Source organism: Odontomachus brunneus, unplaced genomic scaffold (genome assembly GCF_010583005.1).
Source record: "Odontomachus brunneus isolate Ranch 3 - 2012 unplaced genomic scaffold, Obru_v1 Obru_scaffold_265, whole genome shotgun sequence".
In the NCBI taxonomy this organism is placed as follows: Eukaryota; Metazoa; Arthropoda; class Insecta; order Hymenoptera; family Formicidae; genus Odontomachus; species Odontomachus brunneus.
The window spans coordinates 276,005-285,106 of record NW_022639715.1 but is presented as its reverse complement, the minus strand read 5'-3'; the positions used below and the strand labels follow the sequence as shown (position 1 = coordinate 285,106).

Here is a 9,102-nt window from a genome sequence, read left to right as displayed (position 1 = left end):
TATATTGGGAGTACAAATTAGTTCGGTCCGTTTTCAAAAGATAGCTCTGGCTGTTATGAATGTTTCATAGTGACAGCTGATTTCGGTGGTTTCAGAGAGGTTAGACATCTGTCAATAATATTCAGTTTATATCGCTTTGAGTTTCATACAAAACCCCTGTTTTTTACTGTGTTGAATATGTGTGTATGAAACAAAATTTTGTGTTAACTAAGCAGCATTTGCAGGAGGTTTTAGTTTTCTGCTTTAATTGGAAGAAAAGTGCAGCTGAAGCGTATCGAATGCTTGTAGAAGTTTATGGTGACAATGCTCCAACTGATAAATCATGTAGGGAATGGTTTCGACGTTTCAAGAATGGTGATTTCAGCGTTGAAGACAAGCCTTGCTCTGGACAGCCAAAAAAATTCGAAGATAAAGAATTGGAGGCATTACTCGATGAAGATCCGAGTCAAACGCAAGAGGAGCTTGCAGAATCATTGGGAGTTGATTCGTTTGACCCGTGCATTACGAGAAAAACGGCCGAAATACGAGCAAAGACATGACAAAGTTATTCTTCTGCATGATAATACTCGGCCTCATGTCGCAAAAGTCGTAAAAAATTATTTGGAAACGCTCAAGTGGGATATTTTACCGTACCCGCTGTATTCGCCTTTCAAAGATCTGATCAGATCTTGACAAAATCCATAATTGGTTTTTATCTGAACTTTTTTCGAGTAGATAAAACACTAATTTATTAATACACCTTTTATATACTATTTTACACGCGCTCGTGTGCTCTGTAAAGAGACCTTAAATGCCTCGTTGCAAGTGTATTAATTTTTAGGGGAAGAAATAAGTAATGAGTGTTTAGATGAGTGATATATATAAGGTGTAGTAAAAAGAAATCCATTATTTTTGCATGAAATTGAAGGCTTTATTTAGCATAGTTAGAATAATCCGATTTAGGTCAAATATGCACTGTTTTGTTCGATAACTTGTTGCCATTTTGAAGGTAATTCCATTTTGAAGGTTATTCTATGCCTCTCTCATAGAAAGTCCCTTGTCCCTATTGGCAAAAAACTGGGACAGTCGATTTTCACAAGTTTCTCTTGAGGCGAATTTTTCACCAGCAAAATCATTCGCCATAGACAGGAACAGGTGGTAATCACTTAGTGCCAGGTCCGGACTATAAAGTGGATGCATAAAAACCTCCCAACCAAGCTCCCGGAGCTTCTGGCGAGTCACTATCGATGTGTGTGGCCTGGCGTTGTTGTGCTGGAACACAATTTCTCTCCTATTAGTCAAAGCTGGCCGCTTCTGGGCGATTGATTCCTTCAGACGGTCCAATTGTTGACAGTACAGGCCCGAATTAAGAGTTTGGCCGTAGGGAAGCAGCTCATAGTGGATGATTCCCTGCCAATCCCACCAAACACACAGCAAAGCCTTCCTAACCGTCAATCCTGGCTTGGCCACCGTTTACGCTGGCTCACCGCGTTTCGACCACGATCGTTTTTGCTTGACGTTGTCGTAAGTGACCCACTTTTCATCACCAGGCACCATCCGCTGCAGAAATGAGTCGATTTTGTTACGATTCAGCAGCGATTCGCAGATGGAAATTCAGTCCATGAGGTTTTTTTGCGTTAACTCGTATGGCACCCATGCATCGAGCTTCTTTTTGTATCCAGCCTTATTCAAGTGGTTCCAAACGGTTTTTTGTGTAATGTTTAGCTCCTGGGCAATCGAAACAGTGCTTACATGACAGTCGGATTCGACGATTTCCATTATTTTATCGACATTTTCGACAATTGGCCTTCCAGAGCGTGGTGCATCTTTGACATCAAAATTACCGGAACGGAATCGACGAAACCAAAATTGCGCGTGATTGGCTGTTACAGTATCAGGACCATAAACACTATTCACATTTTCAGCCGCCTGGCTTGCGTTTTCGCCTTTATCGAAGAAAAACTATAAAATATGGCGTATTTTCTCTTTGCTGGTGTCCATCTTTGACGCGCGTTCAAACAATACTGAGTCAAACAATCACAAAACTGTCTCAGAAGTTTTTTGAGTACGAATTCTTATCTTTCTAACGCCATCTAGCGTAAATCGATCGCACTTATACAACGCGAGATACACATTACTAAAGCTATCTATTGGAAAAATAATGGATTTCTTTTTACTACATCTTATATTTAATACTACTTACTAAATAATTTAATTGATTTGATTATTTCATTTAATTGATTTGATCAGTTGATTAAAATTTATGTTACTATTTTGTAATTATTACCACATATTTGATAACATTTACCATATTGATTACTATTTACCATGAAACGCACAACTAAATGAATTTGGTAAAAATTACCAGACCTTTTTTCAGCGTATACGAGTAATTGTTGAGAAAATATGGCGATGGGGACTCATTGATAACAGAGTGAAATGAGACAGATTGCAACTACGCGTGATATTCCATGTCAATCCAGAGAGATCTGACAAGGTGATACCACAACCTGCTAAATCGATTTTTGAACGAGTTATAGCATGTTCACTAGCTGCGATGTTGAATATCAACATTCTAACGGGATTTGTGCCAATAGGCCTTTGTTTGTGAGAAATTATAGTATAAAGTTTGTGTCGCGGGACTGTATCATACATATGGCTAAAGTTCCGACTATCTTTCAGCAAGGCGGCGTGGCTGAGCAGACTGAGACTCTGACGTCGAACCTTTGTGAGCCGACAGCGAGCATTCGAATCCCGGCGACGCGAGTGTTCGTGTGCATTTTTTTCTTACCTTAGGGCATGTAATTAATGTTTGTCGAATATAATACATTTGTTTTGCATATGTCTCTCGTTTTTGTTATTAATCAGGGATAATTAAATGAAAAACAACAATAAACCATATACAAATACTTGCAAAATATAAGGCAACATATAACTTGCAAATAATATCGCTGAAATGTACAGCAATCTACTTGTCGTGCAATGTTTTTTATAGGGAGTTTAAAAGTATGAGAATGTACAACTATCCTGATTTATTTACAAGCGATAAAAGAATACATTTGGACATTCGAAGTAATGCGATGCACATACAATCACTTTCTCACTATTTATCATCAGCACCAATAATATTTTCATATGTACTAAAAATATATTTCTTTGTAAGTAATGCAAATTATGTGTCTATATTCGTGTTTGCATTAAACAAGTCTGATAGTTCTCTATTAATTACCTCTGCCTAATTAATAGCATAGAAACGAAAGACGTATGTAAAACAAATGTATTATATTCGAGAAATATTAATTACATGTCGTAAGGTGAAAAAAAATACCGCACATAGACAACTCTCGTCGCCGGGATTCGAACTCGGAATTCGGCTCGCTGCCGGCTCAAAAATGTTCGACGTGGGAGCCTCAGTCTGCTCATCCACGCCGCCTAGCTGAAAGATAGTCGCAACTTTAGCCATATATATGATACAGTCCCGCGACCCAAACTTTATACTATAATTTCTCACAAACAAAGGCCTATTGGCACAAATCCCGTTAGAATGTTGATGTTTAACATCGCAGCTAGTGAACGTGCTATGACTCGTTCAGAAATCAATTTAGCAGGTTGTGGCATCTCCTTGTTAGTATTAGTTGAGGAAATAGCGTAGTAGCCAAGGTGGTAGACTAGGAAACTGGAGGTGTGTGAGATCTCGAGTTCGTGTCAGATCAGTACTAAATAAATTTTCAGGTGCGAAAATAGAGATAAATCAAATAAAACAGCTAAATTATATTTAAAATCAACATAAGCTGACTAGTTGCAATCGTTTCTGCAAAATATAATATATTCTTTTTAACCAGTGTTATACGTCATTTTTACAAACATATCATTGTGATATTTTCCTTCATATCATAATGATGTTACAGTGATATCACACATGTGACAAAGCAGACATTCGTACGTCACCACGATTTCGCTGTGACTTCATTGCGACATAGTTTATTAGTTATAGAGTAACGTTACTGTGATGTCACTGTAACATTTTGTGCTATGTGGATAATGAGAAAAATTTTCAGACCGTTTCAAACACCTAAAAATAGTAAAACTCCTGTTTAGGGGATCCCTTCAGATGGCCTTGACCTTGACATATGTTATAAAGGTCACCTTCCTGAGTGATCTTCTGGAGGTTTTAATCGTCGCTCGTTGTTTGTCAAAGTAAAAAGTTATTAACAAAAAAAGTTGTATAAATGTAACGTAATTTTTCAAGATGGTTCTATAAAATACACACTTTTCCTTTCACTTTTGTAAGAAATTTTCACTCTTTAGCTTGAGTACAACAGACTTGGCCCCCTCCCGCCGCGGTGCGGGGGGTCTGGGCAGAGCTGCCAGATGTGAGACCGAGTACGCGTAACTATAGTGCGTGTGGCGCAGCGCACACAAGCGAAGAACTGTCGGATCTTGCGTATTATGTGTGTGTGTGTGTGTGTGTGTGCTGCACGTGTATGTGCGTGTGCACGTCACGATAACTGATTAAACATGTATAGGGAACTTTGATACACCGTACAACATCGCGTAAGAAATATATACCTCTTCTTTATTTTTCTATTTGTAAGGAAACGCTGGTATTTTAGAATGATTATCGTCAGATTTGTGAAAAGAATTCATTCCACTCAATAGAGTGCGTTAAATGAAGTGATAACAAAAATGTATAGGTAACTTTGATATGTTTTTTTCGCAACTCCGCGAAAAAACGCACAAATCCGCTTTTTGTCTTAATTGTAGAGAAAAAACTATACTTTACGATGGTTACCATAAAATTTACGAAAAAATTTATTCCATCCCGTAGGATACGACACATTGTGCAATTGTTTGGAGACGCAACATGTCTTTACTTGTGAAAATATTGCGGAAAGAGGAGAGAATAATTTCAAAATATTTGACTAATATGCTCCTTAAAGTACAGACTTCACTTTTAAAATAAAAAACATTTTTCAAATACAATAATATTTCGCGGTATTGTGCTTATTAAAAATTGTACGACATTTCGACATAAATTAACCTATGCGATAATTTTGTTGACGAGTATATTTTATATGTAAAAAAACATTCCATTTAATGTAACAATTAGTTAAATAGTTAAATATATATAGTAGTTAAATATATATAGTTAAATATATAATAGTTAAATAGTTAAATAGTACAATTAGTTAAATAGTAAAAGTACGCACACGTGAGAAGCAACACGCGAGCGTCGAGATATAATAAAAAGGCCTAGGCATGATTCTCGCCGCTTGCAGTATTAGCTATAGCTATAGGTCGGGAGAGAGACGGCAGCTTGTGCGTCTGCACTCCTCCACTGCCCGAGCCTGGCCGAAGCGCCAAGCGCTATAGTTCGTGACAGGCAGCCCACACGTACACAATTCTTCGCTTGTGTGCGCTGCGCCGTACGCACTATAGTTACGCGTACTCAGTCCCACATCTGGCAGCTCTGGGTCTGGGGGACATAGCCCCCCAGTTACACGGCTAGAGACAGGCATCTTTTTTATTAATATCTCGGAAACTATAAGCGACCGCTATATAGCCATGTTTATATTATTGAAATATGGTAAAAAATAAAAAAGGTGCCTGTCTCTAGCCGTATAACTGGGGGCTACGTCCCCCAGACCGCCTGCACCGCGGCGGAAGGGGGCGCAAGTCTGTTGTATTTAAGCTAAAGAGTGAAAATTTTTCACAAAAGTGTGAGAAAAAGTATTTATAAAACTTAAAATATAATAGGAACACCGCGAGCCCGCCGTATCGGGCGGGCGAGCGCGCTTGCTGTCGAGCAGTCCGATTTTGAGTCAGAAAACTGAATCTCTTTACTCGGGACTGGATCTCGAGCGATAATGGGAGAGGACGGGTTAAGAAAGAAATTAAAGTTTCTTAATAAAAGAAAAAATATATGATTTATTTATATCTACAATTTAATACGGTGTGTGTGTGTGTTAACGGTACACAGTATCGAGAAATTGTTATATATTTTTCTAACTTCTTTCATCAATAACTTTTTAACAGACAGTGAGCGACGGCTGAAACCTTCTGAATGTCATTCAGGAGGATGACCTCTATAACATATGTCAAGGTCAAAGTCATCTGAGGGGGGTCCCTTAAACAGGAGTTTTATTACGACAGTAATTTAATGGCCACGCTGATTTATGTTATTTATAAGTACTCATATATTTGTAAGTGACACGTCATACACAACGTCACACACACAGGACCGCCGCTATTTTCTCGCATGCAACTGGAAACCTTACACGGCACATGTTCAAAGCCCTTGTTAGCAATCTAGTTTAGTATAGACATCTGTGTATACATGTCTTTTTGTAGTTATTTCTATCAAATACTATAAAAAAAACGACGGTTTTTTGTAAAGTAGCACTTCTGAACATTTACCAAAAAAAACAATTTCACGTCAAATATTTTCTACAATATACGGATTACAAAACAACGTAACAATTTGTTCCTACATTCCGAAAAGGAATTGTATATTTTTATAACAAAATAAAATGTAGCGTAGATACAATGGATAAGTTACTTGGACAGTACCCTTACAAAAAAAAATACAAAAAAATCCTCAATTTTGAGTGTAACACCCAAAAACTGGGGATAAACACCTAAATTTGAGTATTAACATTCAAAATTGAGGGTTTTTTCGTATTTTTTTTCGTAAGAATATACTACACACAAAAATCAAATAGATAGCCTGTCGCATTGTTTCATAACTGGACATTGCTGTTTTCGCTCTCTAAATAATTTATACGGCAAATGACGATATATGTTAAAAAAGTAATGCATGCAGCAAATTCTTATGTTAATTGGCAGAAGAATTATGTCTCAATGATTCAAGATCGGTCGCAGGACGTACAAATAATAAAACACCTTCGAAGATTGGCATTGAATGCATGCTACAAAGATCTGTCAACATTACTAACGAAACCGCTTTGGCTTTCACTTCTACAGCTTTATCTCTAAAAACCAAATAGAAAGGACAAAAAGTTGGTGCTTGTTACGTATATAGCAAAATACAAAAACATGGAAGAAAAGCTTTTACGCACTGCTATATAATATTTATGTAACAAACATTATCAAATCTTCAGCAAATATAAGGTTTGCTATAAAAATCAATAAAAACTAGAAAATCTTGTTTAGATAAAGTACTTTTATTATAACATATTTATAAATCAAATGTTTCCTTATCTACGTTTTCTTATGTTTTCTTTTCTACGTAAATATAGTACAGGGCTCGAAACAATTTGCCAATTTCGGTCGATTGTCGGAAGTTACGCCTTCTATCTCCCCCTTGCCGTACGGCGGGCCACGTAAGTGACAGTCGCGGCCAGTCACGGCTCCAAGCTTAGGAGCACAACCGTCATTTACGTGGCCCGCCGCGCGGCAAGAGGGAGATAGAAGGCGTAGCTTCCGAGAATCGGCCGAAATTGACACTGTTCCGAGCTTTAATAGTATAAGACATCTCTTTTCCTTGTCTATAGGTACCTGGATATTCTGGCTATTAAACAACTTATAGTAAATTTTGACGACTGAAAACACAAAATTTTTTCCTAACATGTTTTTTAATAAATAGCTGTATTTATGTAAAATTGTTCAAATAAGGATCCGAAGATGAGCGGAAAACGTCAAAATGAACAAAAAACATGAAATAAGTACCTGGTTATTGAAGGTTAAAAGAATATATATTTTCAGAAATTTCATTAATGTCATAAATTAAGAACATACTTTTCATAAATAACTATTTATTATAAAAGTCTGCCATAACGTTATCATGACGTTAATGAAAAAATGCAAATATAAACATGGCGCATTCCACGCGTCAGGAGTCCACCTAAAAATCAATTGCTTAGTATTTTAAAAATAATCATAAAAAACACGTTAATACATTTACTGTATAACATTAAAGGTAAAAGAAATAAGTATTATATGCCTTATATCTAAGATATTGGAGATAAATCATTTTAAGGAATTTCTTTTTTACAATTGTAGATAAAATTATGAAACATAAAAAAATTTTAAAGACGTGAGTTTTGTAGGATTTTTCCCGTATTTTCAGATAAAAAGGTTGATTTTGGTGAAAAAATTTAATATCACGTAAAAAATTATTTTTTTAGTTTTAAATAAATAAATGAAATAAAAAATTATATCTACTTTTAAAAATTTGAAAAAATTATGAAATATGAAAAATTATGAAATATTACAGTATAGTGTATATAGAATATGGTACAATAAAAGAAATTTTGGGATGATAATAGGATGTTTATAAACGAATATTTTTTTAAAAAGAAAATTAGAATTTTAGCCAAATCAATAAAAGAAATAGGTTTTTTTAAAATACTTTCTTTTGTAGTTAATTTTTTAATGTATTTAAAATATAATGGTTTGAAGTCGAAACTTCAAATTGGGGTGGCGGGAGAGGTTTGTGTGAACGGTCGCCATGCGCCCCATCTCTATTAATTACGCTCCGAACGCTGTGAGATACCGACGGAACTGAAACAACTACATATTTACCATCAAGAACGAGATGTGTAGTATAATTCAACTAAAAGTTGTTATTTCAATACATGCAAAGAATGCACATAGATATTGAAAAATTAATTACATAACATTTTTTATGAAGACGATATTGATGAATTGATGAATTGATGACGATTTTCGAACAAACCTCTGGAGCGGCGATGGGATCACCTATATCTCCTATCATTGCAAACATCTTTATGGAACATTTTGAGAATGAAGTTTTGAGAAACGCACCACTGAAACCATCCACATGGTTTCGATATGTTGACGATACTTTCGTAATTTGGAATCATGGCAGGGAAACTCTTTCTCAGTTTCTCGGGTTTCTCAATTCACAACATCCCAGTATTCAGTTCACAATGGAAGTGGAACAAAATAATCAAATACCCTTTCTGGATGTGCTAGTCCAAAAGAACCAAGATGGCATCTTAGGTCACCAAGTCTACCGAAAACCAACACACACGGACCGATATCTACATGCAACCTCTCATCATCATCCCTCGCAAAAGAATACTGTCATAAGTTCATTGGTTTACAGAGCGCTCACAATTTCGGAATCATCTTCTCTGG

The 9,102-nt window shown here is 36.2% G+C and overlaps 1 protein-coding gene across 2 annotated transcripts in view; it reads right to left on the bottom strand.

The window, feature by feature from the left end:
• Positions 1–9,102, bottom strand: part of LOC116853001 — a 201,865-nt gene that overhangs the window by 1,608 nt on the left and 191,155 nt on the right. The gene's annotated exons all lie outside the window — the stretch shown is intronic.